The sequence below is a fragment of the Chrysemys picta genome, chromosome 2 (genome assembly GCF_011386835.1).
Source record: "Chrysemys picta bellii isolate R12L10 chromosome 2, ASM1138683v2, whole genome shotgun sequence".
NCBI classification, from domain to species: Eukaryota; Metazoa; Chordata; order Testudines; family Emydidae; genus Chrysemys; species Chrysemys picta.
Window position 1 is genome coordinate 227,102,273 of NC_088792.1, and position 15,077 is coordinate 227,117,349.

The following is a 15,077-nucleotide window of genomic DNA, read 5'->3' on the forward strand; positions in this document are numbered from 1 at the left end:
TGAAAATAATTCACAAACTGACCGTAGTAATGATCATGAGAGAGAAAAGTTGTTACAGTTAAGAAGTTGCCTAAAGAGGGTTTGGAGTACAGCAGATCGAGAAGATTGCTGAAACTTCCTAGGAGACTGAAGTATGTTAGGGTTGTGGCAAAGCAACCTGAGGAGTTGTCATTTATTGTATTTGTAATAGTTTGATAGTGTGATCAGTCAGGAATTTTTAAAAAGGAGTTCAAAAAGTGTAAAATGCACTATAGAATAAATCCTCCAGGAAGTATAGAGGTGTCCTACTTCCTGTACGCTGTAGATGCAATCTTTGTTTTCCTGGGACATGCTTTCTCCTGGGGTGGAAACAAAGAAGTCCAGGGCAGTCGCAGGCTGCTGCTACACAGAATAGTAGAAAATGTTACTTAATCTCTATATCATTTCTGTTCATAATAAAGGGTTTATCTGGACACCGGTCTCTGCTCATTGGCAAATTACTATAGAGCTGACAATTCTGGTTATTGCAAGATGTGACGTGTGGATGAAACAATTATTGGCGCAGCAGTGAAACAACTTTTCCACAGTAGGTAGTACTTATCTCACCATCATTTTTGTAGGTATCATAGCAGAGGTGATCTTTAAAAAGGGATCTGAAGAACATAAAGTGGCCTGGCAGAATTGTGGAGGGAGCTTTTTTCCACCTTCATGAAGGGCAGCATAAGAGAAGGCACAAAAGTATCTGAGGGGAAAAGCTGACAGTTGAGTAATAAAGGCTGGGAAAGTTGGAGTGAAAGTAGTGGTTGATGTTTCAATGGGTGGGTAGAATAACTAATCATTGTTGGATTAGATCATAAAGGGGTTTAAAGACTTTGGTCTTAAAAGGTCTAAGGTTTTAAAGCTTATATTTGTCCTAAAGAAGACGGAAACTAGTGGAGTGTCAGGGTGAAATGGTCAAAATGGTGAGCTAGGAAAATGACTGGAGCATTTTGAATGGATTTGATATTGAGGCAGAATTGCAGCTGTCAAGACCAAAGAGGAAGAGGTAGCAGTTGTTGAGTCTGGCTTTCCTGCTTTTTAGTTACTAAAATTCATTAAGCAATCTTAAACTATACTACTTTTATTCTTACAAGTATGCAACCCTTGTGGTCCACAGATTCTCTATTAAAGATTGTTCATGCTGTGAGAAAGTTTGAGAACCCCTGCACCTTACATGAATATCTGGTAATCTCTCCTACCAGAGTTGGCGATCTAGAAGGATAAGAGCTCTGTACTTATGTGAATTTCCGTTTGCCCATTTTCAAATAGGCAGATTCTGATAGTGAAAATAAATTTTTATCAGATACTTCAATTATTCAAGAGAATCTTCCAGAAAAATATTCTGCCCACCAAATGTAGAGATTCCAGTTTCATAAGATCCCCCTTCTGAAGAAAATGATTTTGTTGGGTGGAGCAGAGAAAGTTAGGAAGGATTAGAATTTATAAAACTCTTCCTATTCGGTGTCATTAACTTTTTAATTTTATTTCTGTAAAAATATGTATCCAAAGCTTTTGGTGCTGAAAAGTCACAAAATATCAAGCTTAAAGATATCGCATTTTTAATCTCTGAAGTATTTTCAGATTCAGTGTTGCATGGGGAATGAGGGTGACTCAGGTGGCCAAGATCCAAATTGTTTAGGGATTTTACATCAAAACCAACTCTTAACCTTCGCGTGGAAAATTTAACTCTTCGCTAGTGTAGATAACAGGTGTAACCTTCTACGAGCAAAAAACCACACTTAATAAATGGGCAGCACTGTTTGTCAGTAGCCACAATTTTCAAGATGTTGTCTTCTAGAAAGTACATTGTAGTAATTTTAGTACTCTAGTGATGTGTGCTTCTGAAAGACAAAGTTCACAACCTTCTTGTGAAGTGGAAATGATTGTGTGCCTAAAGACAGCTGCCACCCAGACATCCAGAAGCAAATTAGTGTTCAAGATGGACCCAATTTGTGAATCTCAGTAACAAATCTCAGTGAAAACTGCTGCTATCACTGCATTATATGTCGTAGCAGAATGGGTCTCCTTAGCTGGTGCTCAACCGTAGCCCTAATCTCTTGTAGACAGTGAGTCACTGAACCACACCATACAGGCTGAGTAAGCTGGAAACATAGAGGTGTCAGCTATAAACAAAAGTCCTCCTGATGGCACTGGTTACACAGTGAACTGTAGTGAAAATGGAATATTGTAGAACCCTGAACAAGATAGCTCCTTGGGGCAGATGAGCATTTTCCCAATGTTACTACGTTGGTTTCCTGGCAAGAAAAAACTGGAGCCATTTAGGTAAGTATCTTCCCCTTCTACGGTCTGAAACATATTATTGTCTCATAGCCAAGAATACAGAAGGCAACTGAACATAATCAAAATAATCACATTAACACTTTTATATGGACACTCTATCTATGTCTGTCCATTACCAGATCAACCAGTTAAGTCTCAGTACCGTAACAAAACCTAAAATAAAACTCACTTTTGAAGATTTCAGATTCTACTGGAGTTGGCTTACTGTAACTTTCTTTATGATCTCCTGTATCCTTTCACCAAAAAAGAAAGATGAGACACACACACAGATCAGTAGTGCAAGATGTCCAACAGGAAGGAGGAGCTCCAGATAGCTGTTTAGCTTCAGGGGATATATATATTTCCTTGAGGCAGTCTAGCCTTCACTTCATAAAGTTATCTGTGAAAGTGGTGTGTTTTCATTATATGCCCCTATGTTTTGGATTGGTATCATTCTGAGTCTTACAAATACATTTCCCTAATGGCTCATGTCCACTGTCAAGCAGAGCATATTAAATCTTCTGATAATTCTAGGTTAGCCATAATCCTAAAACATTAGTACAGCTAGACACAGTAAAATCTTGCATATGGGTAAAGTGACTTGCAATAAGTCCCTCAGCCTGTCCAGATGGATGATGTATCTGGGAGATCTGTTTGATGCATATAAAGAGTCAAGGACAGTGACGAGTAAAAGATTCAACTAGAGCAGGTAGTGGGCCATCTGTGTTTACCGTGGGTCGGGATGATGATAAACAGTGTGCTTTATGGTGTAACATGAATTTGATCCCCTGTTCAGTTACAGATGTTCACTGCAAAGAATAATACTGGCAGCATGAAATAAGTGACCATATGTCTGGCACCCACCAATATATTTATGCACAAAATAAATATTACACTGGCAATAACAGTGTGATGGGGAGAGCCATGAGATCATTGTAGTAGCTAAACACTTATGGTAGGCTTGCTAAGCTGAAAGGTACCTAAAAACTAGATACCATCCCACTTGGCAGTATGCTTAAACATTAAAGTGGGAATGACTCAGTTGTCTACCATCTACATCCAAGACACACAAAAGCTCTTCTCAGAACACTTCGGTTGCAGAAGAGCACTGCCTCACTTACTTTACAGGCTCGAATCTAGCATTCTTAGGTGAATGAACAGGATGCTCTTCCTTGGACCTACATCTTGTCTTTCCTTCTGCTGCTATTCCATGGTTATCATTTAGATGATATGGCCAGTCAATGCCCTAGAAATATTTGTTGCATGGATTTCAAGAGTGTGTGTGGGGGTGTGTGTAGGGGAAATGGTGCCACTTCACTCTAGGACTTTCAGTGCACTGTAGCAGTGACAAGCTGGTGTGCTGTAGATTCACACCCTGGCTTGCCACACAGTATCTGGCCATGTAGACAAGCCCTAAGACTAAATTATATCCTCCCTTTTTATAGCAGTCCTCAGGCTGTGTAACTTAGACTGGCTGCCATTATCCTCAGTGGGTCAGTGTGCCTACTGAAGCACAGAAAAGAGTCAGCCATATCCCCTTTTGTCCACCTATGCTCTACAAGCCAAGTTGAGGGACATATGAAGTGGTCTAGGAGGAGTTGTGCTGTACATCACAGGAGGATCCTCCTCTACTGGAATGATGAAAAAATCCTTGTTGCAATAAGGACGACAGTGATAGTTTTGGAGTTAAACTTAGAGTAAAATCACACTTAATAGACTCCCCTTTTTTTATCCCCACCCTGCACCATAAGTGGTTACTACATTCTGGACAAACCTTAATTTTATTTACACAGGACAAAGTCTTTTGAAAGTCTAAAGCTTCTTGTGGTATTGCGAAGCTAAATAGGATCTTCCTGCCTCTAACTTTGCAATAGTTTAATTTCCTCTTGTATTTGTGAGGCCTACAAGCTAAAGTACATTTTTAGCTGCTCAGGTTTGTGTTATTCCTCTTGGAATCTTGGCTGCTTCCTGGATCTTGAAAGCAGAATTCAGGCTAAGAAATGGGTAAAGCAGTGGACTTGGAAAGGAGTCATTTAATTTACCCCTTATTATAAGTTAAAATGATGCCACATTTGACCAAAAGGGACCTGCATGCTGTAATTTCTTAGGGCACGTCTTTGCTACCCGCCGAATTGGCGGGTAGCAATCGATCTATTGGGGATTGACTTATCGCGTCTAGTGAGGACGCAATAAAATCGATCCCCGATGGCTCTTCCGTCGACTCCGGAAATCCACCACGGCAAGAGGCGGAAGCGGAGTTGATGGCGGCGCGGCAGCGGTCGACTCGCTGCCGTCCTCACAGCAAGGTAAGTCGACCTAAAATACGCAACTTCAGCTACACTATTCACGTAGCTGAAGTTGCGTATCTTAGGTCGACCCCCTCCCCCCCCGTAGTGTAGACTTAGCCTCAGTCTTATCATAACTCCATTTGGATTGCTGCTTAGTTTTCAGTCCTAGGCTGGCATAAGGAATATTAAAGATTATTTTTCTTCTTGCAGAACTGTATTCTTATGTTTCTCTGTATCAGCCTTGGAACCCACATTAATTTAGGATTTTTTGACTCTCCGACTGATCACGATCTCAATAAGTGGAGTGAGTAGCCACCAATATCTACCCATCACATCAACTGATTTGTACCTCAGAATGCATTGCTTGCATCAAATGTAAAAAGAACAGGAGTACTTGTGGCACCTTAGAGACTAACAAATTTATTAGAGCATAAGCTTTCGTGGACTACAGCCCACTTCTTCGGATGCATATGCATCTGCATCCGAAGAAGTGGGCTGTAGTCCACGAAAGCTTATGCTCTAATAAATTTGTTAGTCTCTAAGGTGCCACAAGTACTCCTGTTCTTCTTTTTGCGGATACAGACTAACACGGCTGCTACTCTGAAACCTGCATCAAATGTGTTTTTTAAAGCAACTCTTTCCTTTACTGTAGCCTTGGTGTTTAGTTAGTGGCTAACACTTAAACTTACTATTTAAAAATGGACAGGATGTCTGGGCAAAGACTTAACAATTCTTTACATGGTTTTTCCTCCAAGATAATAGATTAAAACCTGAGTGGCCATTTCTTTTAATATAAGACCTAGTGCCAGGAGGGTACAGCAGAGCTGCAAAGTGGCAAATCACATTTGTGTTTGGTGCATTTTGAAATTACTGTGGTTCATTACATGATTATCATACACAATCCTTTTGTAACCTGTTAAATAGTTCACATTTTATTGTAAGATAAATTACTTCTTGCGTTTCTTAATATGCTTTGTAGATATCGATATTACATACTTAACTTGCAAGACAAATGTTAAGTTTATTGATGCCAATAACTTTTGCCCAACTCTGAAAAGTGAATAAAAACCTAAATGCCAGAAGCAATGAGTAATCTCCCTACATGTAAGCAGCACAAGTGAAGAGTTACCATTTTATTTCACACAAATAAAATGTGTGTTCTGATGAGTCCCATGAAAACTCAAGCTGGCTTTTCAGTTGTAATGTATGAGGTGTATTTATCTTCACAAAAATGAGTGTGGATATGTGGTTCCTGTACAAATGCTGACTGTAATCTGCCAGTATTTATGAAGAACACATGTACAGGAAAATAATTTTCATCTACAAAAGTAATAAATTGAAGTAACAGAATATATGGGGGAAAATATGCCATGTGTGGTGGTATTAGACTGTAATTTCATCAAGTGATTTCTCAAGCTTCATAAACTCTAAATGAAAAAAGATTGTATTAGCCTTATAACAGATAAGGTAAATAACAAGTTCTGGCTTCCTTAAAATGCTCAGAATGCTGTAGCTGGCAGTAGGTATTTCAGGAGTTCCTGTCCAGGATCCTAAAAGAAATAACTATACTCCAGTAGTAATCAGATGTTTAAAAAAAAAACATAGAAAATTGAGAATTGTAAAGTTCATTAAAGCTGTTTTTAACAATTTGGTTTAGGTTTTGCTGTCCTTTTATAGCTTAAATGTTCTACTATGTGTCCTCTCTATCTCTGATATTTTTTTGGCTTCAGCATTTTGTCAATTATTTTTTAGTTCATGTTTAGGATGTGTTTCCTTCATAGGATATGTTTTAAACTTGAAACGCTCTTGCCTAACGTTTGTTTTGCATGCCAAAAAATGAATGAAGCAGCCATGCATTAACAGCCACAGCCCTGCGCAATCCCTCCAGCTTACTGTTGTGACCTCTACCCTTTTGTATCCTGTGACACTCAGCCTGTCTTTGTGCTCAAGTTTATTCATGATGGATACGTTTCCCTCCCAATCACATATGCTGTGCTCTTGCAGAGAGATTCAGCTGCAGCCCTTCCGAGCTTGGAAAAAAGAATGTTGGTAGTGTGCATAAGAGGAGCCTGTTAGAACAGAGGCCCCTCCATAACATGATCAGGACAGGGTGCAGTCTTAAACTTCTCCTAGAATATGAAAGGGGATGACTTTCAGCCTCTCAGATCCTTTTTAAATGCAAAAGAATGTAGGAAATTGCCAGATCAGTTAGTTAATCAGTGACAACTGCAGTAAGTATACAAAAAGCATGGCCCTTAACGAGAGTAATCAGTTGTGCTTGGTGTTTTTTCAGTGCCTCAGCATGTCGCCATTGGCCCCACCTCTTGAATCCTCCATTGGTTTAGTGTCAGCTTTATAGGAGAATGTAATTGCTAGCAGATCTTTTGATAGCTAATAGCAACAATATAACTCTTCCCTTCTGACTCTCTCCCTGCTCCCTCCCAATCTTACTCCATCTTTTTTGTATACTGAAATTAGTGAAATGTACAGTTTATACTAGGGATTATTAACAAGAATTGTGCTATCAAAGTTCTTTCTTGATTTAGTGAGTATACTTGGCCTTTAATTTATATGAGGCAAAAGTATGCATTACACAATTATATGCAAAAATTTCATTAGTTCCCTTCAAGTTTTTTTCAAAATAATATTCCTATCAGATATTTTGAAAATAATTCCTGAAATATTTGAAAATTATCTTGCTTGTTCCCCCTTATCTTGAAGTATTTTTAGACAAACCTTCTCCTTCCCTCTTTGTTTTGAACTTCTGTAGGGGGTAAGATGTGGTCATATGGTCAAACAAGGCATTTTAAGATCAGACTAAATCACACTGAAACTGTACTGTTTTACCTTAAAAAAGTAAGTATGTTGTGTTTAAATATAGTTAAATATACTTAAACTTAGAAGTAGTGTTACTTTTTCAATGCTGCACCACTTAATTTGTAGTGGTAATAGATGGCTAGAAATTTTAGTGGTTCTGGTTTCTTTCTAGATTGGGAAGAAAAGACCATGCTTGATTTCCTATTTTGTGTCATAACTGTCCATTTAAAACTGGCAGAGTCCCATGTTAGGACCGTAGCTTGGACATGCTGTACTGGGAAGCCCTCAATGCATTGCATCGTAGCAGTATTCTGCATATGGTGCTACTATTGTAGCTTTGTATCAAAGCTTCTATGAATTTGAATGACGTAGGATATTGTTTCCAAATGTGTGGCACTGACTGAACTACTAGCTGGTCATTCTCGCATCAGCTGCTTGACAGCAACAAGCTGCCAGATATTCTGAAAACTCTTGTGCCCTCAATTGCCTCTGTAAAAGGAAGTTCTGTGCCAAGGTACTTGATGTAATAAGGAAATAAAGAACAATCTGATTCCTGCCTAATATTACATGAAAACTAACAAGTTATTTTTATGCAAGAAATCTGAGAGATAGTGAGGTATGTATATAGCCTAGCCTTAATTTTTTTGCGACGAACCATTTAATATAGATATTTTTTACTTATGCAAGATGTCTGAGGGAAGGGAGACAGGATTCTTTCTCTTTGAAGATTAACATGAGATTTCAGTGTCTTAAGAGAATTGACTGATTTGCCACTAAGATATCCTATTTAAAAGAACCATTGTTTTATTTTTAGTGAAGAATTAACTAATTGCACTGAGATGTATACAAAATTAATTTTTGCTCTGAGCATTTAAACTATAGACACTTAAGCTGTGTCTACACTGCCACTTTCAGCGCTAAAACATTAGTCTTTCAAGGTGTGAAAAAACACCTCCCTTGAACGACAAAAATGTTAGTGCTGAAAAGCTCCCGGCGAGAAAGCTACCACCCCTCGTTCAGGGTGTTTTATCATCGCCGGGAGAGCTCTCCCCCGGCAATAAAGCATGACTACACTGCCCATGTCACAGCGCTGCCACAGCCATGCTGTAACGTGGGCAGTGTAGACATAGCCTTAGGGTCTACGCTATGGACTGCTGCACGTCCACAGGAGAGAACGCTCCTGCTGGCATAATTAAACCACTCCCAATGAGCGGCGGTAGCTATGTCGGCAGGAGAGCGCCTCCTGCCAACATAGTGCTGTCCATGCTGGCACTTTTGATGGTCAGGGGTGTGTGTTTTTCACACCCCTGACTGACAAAAATTTTACCAATGAAAGTGCTAGTGTAGACTTAGCTTAAGCCACACTTCAGGATTTTCACTGCACTGTAGCATTGGTCACATGGTGAGTTTATTGTGTGGCACGCCAGTGCATGTCTACACAGTAAAGAAGAACCCGCAGCTGGCCCCTGCCTGCTGACTCACTGGAATGCGTTACCTAGGGAGGTGGTGGAGTCTCCTTCCTTGGAGGTTTTTAAGGCCCGGCTTGACAAAGCCCTGGCTGGGATGATTTAGCTGGGAATTGGTCCTGCTTTGAGCAGGGGGTTGGACTAGATGACCTCTTGAGGTCCCTTCCAACTCTGATATTCTATGATTCTATGATACTATGACTCGGGTTTGCAGGACTCCAGCTGTAGTGCTGTTTCATTGCTGTGTAGATGCTCAGGTCCTAAGACTCTAGGACCATGTGGGGTGGGTGGGTCCCAGAGCGTGAACATCTCTGCAGCAATGAAACAGCCCCATAGCTGGAGTCCTGCAAACCCAAGTCAGCAGGTGTGGGCCAGCTGTGGGTTTTTCTTTACTGTGTAGACATGCACTGGCGTGCCACACAATAAACTCACCATGTGGCCAATGCTACAGTGCAGTGAAAATCCTGTGAAAATTCTGTGTTGTAGACATACCCACAGTTACTCAAAGTGTAGGTGAACCTTGAGTCTCAATGCAAGTTGATGAGACTCACTCCTAAGTGTCTAAGTCACTTTTGAAAAGGTGACTTAGGCTTCTAAGTCAGTTAGGCCTTAAAATACTGAGTGGAGACTATTGAGGCATATGGGGTTGCTAAGCAATAAGCTATTTTGGAGGTGGAGGAAATAACCAACAGTGATACCTCTAGGCAATGTTAACAAGCCTGCATGCATAGGCTCTTATAGGCAGTGTTTCCCCCAGGAGTTGAAATTAGAGGGGGTGTTAGAATTTATAGGAGCGGGATTGGAAAATGACTAAATTGGCAACATTGCACCACAGAGTGTGGAGGAGGATGGGGATGTTCATGGGGCCGTAGAGAAATCCCTGAGGACCAGAAGCATTGTGACAGTAATGCCAGGTTAAGTGAAATTATAGAAGACATTGATTACCTGTGGTTTAGTGAAGACAACAACATATTTCTGTTAACACCACTTTCATTTTCTCATGCTTTTAAACCTGTGAAACATCTGCTTTTGGGGCAGAATTTTCCTATGCTTGGTCTCTTTTGGGAAGTCTCAAAATCCTTTCTGCTGTGTTTGAGTTGTAGGAGAGAGAAGAGAACTTACTACTTTCTGAAATTATATTTTTAAATACTTTTTTGTGGTACAAATGGCTGATGTTTGATACAGAACATAGTCCTCATTAAGATTAACACATTTTCTTTATGTGAAAATATCACTTCTGAGTATGTGCAGTGGATATATGAATTTTATAAAATCCTAAAGAAATTCCACCCTCTTTGATGTTAAAAAGCATCTTCTTTCTGACTGGCTCAAGAGGGCTCAAGCAGAAACAAGTTGCTGCTTGGACATTTTGTAACAGGAAGGCTGCCTGAGCTACCCTGTTTCCCCGAAAATAAGACATCCTCCGAAAATAAGGCCTACTTACAGTTTTGCCTCTCGTTGTAATATAAGGCATCCCCCCGATAATAAGACCTCCCCGATAATAAGGCATCCACCGATGTGTACCGTATTCTTCTTCATTGAAAAATAAGACATCCCCTGAAAATAAGACCTAGCGCATCTTTGGGAGCAAAAATTAATATAAGACACTGTCTTATTTTCGGGGAAACAGGGTAGAAAATCTTAGCTTGTTCGACGTGGAGTATTAAAGTTTGTCCTCACCTCGCCAGATCCACACCTCTCTCAACTGTTGTTGAAAACTACTGTCCTGTTGGTGTAGAAAGATTCAGAGTTCAACATCTGTTGTAAGTTCCTTAGGGTATGTCTACACTGGAAACTTCAAAGCGCTGCCACGGGGAACGCTCCCATGGCAGCGCTTTGAAGTGCGAGTGTGGTTGCGTACGAACACTGGGAGAGAGCTCTCTCAGCGCTCCTGGTAATCCACCTCCATGAGGGAATTAGCTCCGAGCGTGGCTCCCAGCGCTCAAAACCTGTCTACACTAGCGCTTTAAAGTGCTCAAACTTGCTGCGATCAGTAATTTTTCACACCCATGAGCCAACAAGTTAGAGCGCTATAAAACTTAAGTGTAGACAAGCCCTCAGTTGACCATTCTCTCTCAACCAGGGTGCTGAGCTATTTGGAATCTGTTCAGTGTAGTATAGTCACCACTCCCTTCTAGCTCTACCTGGGCTAAAATTCAGGGATCTCTTTTATGGGAATACTAGGAAGCACAATCTGTGTCTAGGCTAGGAGTTAGCACGCCAGAAAGAATAATCTCTATCTGTGTCCAATGACCTAAATAAATAACTCCCTTTTATATTACAATGGAGTTCTTTTCTTCTCTAGCATAAGGGGAATAGACTGGAGGGGCAAAGGTTTTAAATCCTATTAGGGATTGGGAGAAGATGGAGAAAGCTGTTTGACACCAATTTTCAAATATGACAGAATTTTTCAAATTTTTGAACCCCTACTAGCCAGAGGGTAAAAGATGGAGCCTTGAGACAGAATCTAGGGACACCTTCGTGGTGGCTTGGGCTAGCCTTCTCACCATGTCATTGCCTTGGGAGAGAGGCTTTCAAATCTGTCTCTTTCATAGACCGAATAAGTTATTTTTCAAATAGTTCATTAATACTGTGTACCGGCTGCACAGTTGAAATCCAGTTGTGTATTGCTGACTTTTTAAGCTTCCAAGAGCACATTCTCATTTGCATTGGATATATTTTTATGCTTGTGTTAATGCATAACTTATTGAGTACTACAGAGTTGTAAACGGTATACCCTGAAACATTTAGGATATACAGTTCAACCAATGTAAAGGATCATCTGCCCCCCCTCCCCCGTCCCTTTCCCCTCAAAAAGGTGATCTTTATTCTCTCAAAATGTATAAAGACTGTCTGAATGGTTTAATAATAATGGCTCTTTCCAATTAGAAATTCATCTCTGGAGAACAAGTAAGATTCTGATGTCACAAATAAGTTTAAAATCTGAGAGGAGAGAATTTTGTAGTAGGGCTGCATAAAGATTTTTGTTTGTAATGATTTAATTCAAATGCCAGACAAACAGCTAAGATGTTTGAATGTTCAGCCCGAGCCTGAACGGCTACACCATAATTTTACAGCCCTGCAAGCCTAGTCTCCTGACTCTGTTGAACTGCAGTGTCCGCATATTGTCAGTAAATCTGTCCCTTTAACTGAGGGCTTCAAAAGCTCTCACTTCCATTTCCATGGTCCTCCAGAAAAACAGGGAAGACGAGTATATATTGCTGATATTTCTGTAATGGGTGGGCGGAAAAAACTTTTTCTCTCCCCCAGCACAAAAATAAATAAAAGATCAGGCCTTATTTATGTCAAAGTTAAAAATAAATAAATTAAAAAAATGCATAAATCTTTTTTTCCTTTGGAGGCTATCTTAACATTGTTTTTGGATTTTTAATTTGCATTATTTTAGCTATGCAACCTTAACATTGCATTAACATAATTGTTTTATTTATTAAATGTAAACAATCCTGGTAGCCTGATCTTCAAAGGTGCTCAGAGCATCCCTTTCTTCAAGACCATAAATCTCTCATGCCCAAACTATTTATACATCCTTAACAGAAAGATGGGCTAGCCTGTTTGTCTACACTAGGGAAACAGAACTCTCAATTTAAAATATTTTGGAAATGATGGCAGTGAAGAGGATGCAGTACACACAAACGCTGAACTTTTTATAATGCCGAGAACTTTTCACACCACCTCCAATAGTTCTTAAACATACTACGTAACTTTTTTTAATAGCCAAGTCGAATGCTTAAATTTTAATCTTCATCAACAAACTACCGTTTGAGTACATTTTGCACTGATCATTAGGCACTGTTAAAGGCATAACATTTAGTAGTGCAAGTTGTTTGCTCTACTGAGCTGATGAACTGGCTCACTTAAGCTCTTTGCTCTACCAAATATGGGACCTTCAGAATCTGTTTCATAGCACTGTTTTATTTGAAATTAAGACCTGAGCACAACTAAGATTTAAATTTTTTTTATTTTTTTTTTGGTAAGATACCTTGCTTAGGAAATCTGGAAATGACCGTTTCAAAGTCAATGTATGTATTTTGATTTGATTTTTCTCTGGCTGATCATCTTAATTATATATTGTAATAGCTTTCTTGGTGACTACACACTTTGTATAATGCTTTAAACTCCTGAGATACAAATATTTCATAGAAGATCTATTTTCCTGACAGAAGTAGATGTCTGGGATAACCAAACTTCTTGATTGCGGTTTTCTAGCAGTAACCCATTTTTTTAAAAAAGTGTAAGGATGGCTAAATTATTGCTTACCATTTAAATGGCCACAATCAACTTTTATATATACCAAATTTAAATACAAAAAATCCTTAAAAATAAGGCTAACAGAAATGTTCCTGTAATTGAAACTAATGTAGACACTTGTCTCTAAACAAATATTTTCATGCATTCTTTGAATCCCAAGCATTGGAGCACTAATAACCTGAAAGAGAAACTCTTTTCATTGTCCAAGATGAGAAATGCAGAACATATGCAAAAAGCATAATTAGTAACAAGTAAATTGTATTTTCATTTATAGTAATCAAAGATGTCAGTAATGTAGTTAAAGAAACAAGTTTCGGTACACTGCATCTTAAGTTTATGGCTTAGAAATACTACATACCTGAAAATCCACAGTGGTCTTAGTCTCTGTAGCTTCCATCAGAGAGCCTGTAGTTTAAGTGAGGGTAACTTTAGTTCAGCTACAGACTACCAGCTCTTCAGTGCGGCCTTTCCAGTCTACTTTCTGCAGAAATTGGGGTCAAATGGGCAGAAATAAAGTGAATTGTTAAACAAAACCTGTTACCTTATTTTCACCAGTTTCCATGGAAATAGTAGCAGGCACTGACCACCATCATCTGAAATTGACTCTGCTACCAGTGGCTGGCTCCCACTGGAGTTTCCGTGGAAGCCTGTCAGCTCATGGAAAATAAACTAAGCATTCAAATATAACAGTTTAATTTTCATGCATTTGAACCTAATTTCTGGAGAAACTGGATTGGAAAGGCCATGACACTTACCAGAGTGAGAATTTTTACTTGTAGATTTCAGTTACTGAATCCCAAAGCCTGTGTAATTGGCAGCAAGGGACTTTCTTTATCTCTCTCCTCAACCCTTGTTTCTTTCTCCCACCTTTTTTTTTTTTAAAGGCATAATTGTTTATAAGAAGGTGTACTGGTGAACAAATTCTAACCTGTATATTATGCTACATAACTGAACAGTTAGATGATTGGGCAGCTTGAGCCAGATTCTGTGGTTTGCCCAAACTGTGTTCCATGCAAGAGAAGATGGGCGGTAGGAAGCTATTGTGGCTCTAAGTCACCTTTTAGGCTTCCCTGGAACTCCAGGAGCTAGTCCATTCCTTGGCAAGGAGGCTTTTCTGACGGCTGGAGGCTGACTATGTAGAGGGGTGCCCCAGCTGCTATATGTATTATACCAACTGCCAGGTAGAGTGGTAATGTAGGAGCTGCTGAAGTGGCCCTAAGCCACTGGAGGGATTCCTGTATGCCAGTGGTTCTCAATGTATTTACCATTGTGGGCTGCACCCACACAAAATATAAGTACACACACACACACACCCCCCTACACCTGTATGGCCCTGAGGATCTCACATGGGCTGCAGCTGCGTGCCGATTGGGCCACAGGTTAAGAACGACTGCTCTATGTAAAGAAAGTTCAAAGTAACAGTTTAGCCTAGTTTACGGCAGCCTTGTGCTGTAAGATTGCATGAGTGAAACGGGCCTTAGAATTGATAAGTTTGATTTTTCTGACTTGAAGTTTAGTGTTAATACTTAAATATTTAAACACCTCTAAAATTATGTCCTTTGTAACTGATTTATTAATGAGTTTGTACTTCTAAGGATATTTGAGACTCAAGAAATTTACCCTAAATGATCTAGATTTTACTGGATTGATTGTCGTTTAAAAATGGTGATCAATGGATATTTTTTTAAAAACAGGAAGGGGAGCTTGTATTCTTTTTGTATAGAGATCTTTGGAAAGTGGTTAAATAAATGCACAGCCAAAAATCTATTTATTTTTTCCCTTTGCAGTATCTCTCTTGGTTTTGCTGGAAGATACAGAATATATCATGTTAGCTCACACCTCCAATTGAAGGAATGGTGGTTGAAACATCAAAAAGATGGCCTTTCTCCAAAATGTTGGCTATTAAATTAAATAGGTATTAATAAAAACAAAGTTTTAA

The 15,077-nt window shown here is 39.4% G+C and overlaps 1 protein-coding gene across 9 annotated transcripts in view; it reads left to right on the forward strand.

The window, feature by feature from the left end:
- The window catches only part of CHD7 (chromodomain helicase DNA binding protein 7), a 180,990-nt gene that overhangs the window by 47,065 nt on the left and 118,848 nt on the right, over window positions 1-15,077 (forward strand). The window contains exon 1 of one of the 9 annotated variants that reach the window (XM_008173442.4): window positions 14,007-15,053. The exons of the other annotated variants lie outside the window; for them this stretch is intronic. The gene's annotated coding sequence lies outside the window, so the exon portion shown is untranslated. Of the gene's footprint in view, window positions 1-14,006; window positions 15,054-15,077 lie in introns of those variants that run through there. 9 annotated transcript variants of the gene reach the window in all.